A 1879-nucleotide genomic window follows, 5' to 3' on the forward strand; every position below is an offset into this window, starting at 1 on the left:
AAAAGAATGGCCACTTTCCTCATCTAAGTGGCGGAAATTATCTACAAGGGAAGCAATTCAAGGGTACACACTCCTTCATAGATGCAATTTCTTCAAACTACTAAGCCTAGAAGGATACCAATAAATCACCTTCAAGTTGTGTCAAGCTAGGGTACATTTGTCCTCAATCGTTAAATGCTTTTGTCGAGAGTAGACTCCTTAAGGTGTTAGAAACACTGGAGGATCGCGAAATTCCCCCTCTTGCCTAGACAAGAAGAAGAGTCGTCCCCTCTCTACCATGCACAAAAATGGATACGATGGATAAAGGGATCGATAGATATTTGATTTTCACTTTGGGAGTTTGCTTTTGTTTTTGTTTTTCCCTCCAATTTCTTGTGGCATTTGACATTTGAGAACACTTCCTTGCCATTTCTTTTTGATTTTTGGCATTTCAACACTTGACAACTTTCAACTTTTCTTTTCATTTCTTTTGAACATTTTCAAAGTCATCCCATATGTAGTGAGGGTAGCTTATATTTGAAGCTTTAGGAGTTCTATTTTTGCTCCAATTTTCATTTGATGCATTTTTTTTTGCAAACTTTCTTTCACTTTTCATTTCATTGAACTCAAATTGATTTCTTTTTGTGCCCATTCCCTTTGATGACAAAAATGTGGTAGAACATGGATGATGGATGGATAGATGCATGGTTTCAAGGGTCACCTTGGAATAAACGGTAGCCAAGGAGTTATCACACCACAAGGTACTATTGACTAGGCCTTAATTCATGGGTCAAAGGATACTAGCATGACACATCTTAGAGTGTTTTACAAGTATTCTAACAAGCAAAGTCTTAAGAAGAAAAAGCATCTACTAGGGCCTATATACACTTGTCAAGCTTCACATTTTGACGTGAGCGTGTCATTGTACACCCAATCAAAACACATTCATAATACTCAACAAACAACTAGTTAGCGGTAAGTCGAGGTTGATCCATGGGACGGTGTGCTTTGGGTTCTAAGTCTATCTATCTCAATTTATGCTAGTGTCACAGTTGATTTGGGTTTGTAGTTGTGTTTTAGAATAATGGAAGCGATAAAGTTAAACAAACAATAAAGGGAAGGATGTAAATAAATGACTAAAAGTGCTAGGATATCATGGGGTCATAGGGGATTCATGGTGTTGATCATACAAACATGTTTACAAAGTTGCAAGCAAATAATGTTGTGGAGGAACCGAGTTGGTTTATGTCTTATGGTTCATAGGAAGGGTTGGGTCCCGGAGCCGAATCGATTAGATTGTACAACACCTACAAGTCGACTTACTTTCCTCCTATTCAACTTCTATGCATGGTCTAACAAGACTCGAGTTGGTTTATATCTTACAAGTCAAGTTGAGTAGATAAGAGATGGTTGTAAATGCAAGGATTCATAGGCTTAGCATTTCATCAAACATAACATGTGCATAAAGTTGACGTCACAACAAGCAAGCAAATTGATCATGCGAACATATTAAATTATGCATGATTAATCCCATGTTGGTTTCCCCTAATTACCCATTAATCCTAGCTAAATAGACTACTCACTCATTATCAAGTTTAGCATGCTTACAAGGTTGTCAATCATATTAACAAGGCCAAACATGATGAACAAGTAAGAAAGATTAACAATAATTAAAACAAGGATTAAGAGAATTATACCTATGGGTTTCCAAAATAATAATGCAAAGAATAATAGAAGAACTTGATGATTGATGGAAGGTTGTCAATCTCCCAATAAACCCAATAATCTTCAATTACCCCAAAGTAATAAACTTGAATTACTCAATAATAAACTTGAACAATAATTAAGGAAAGATTAATGTGTAATTTGTGGAAAGATTAAAGAGTAATCTATTCTAATC

The sequence above is a fragment of the Silene latifolia genome, chromosome Y (assembly GCF_048544455.1).
Source record: "Silene latifolia isolate original U9 population chromosome Y, ASM4854445v1, whole genome shotgun sequence".
In the NCBI taxonomy this organism is placed as follows: domain Eukaryota; kingdom Viridiplantae; phylum Streptophyta; class Magnoliopsida; order Caryophyllales; family Caryophyllaceae; genus Silene; species Silene latifolia.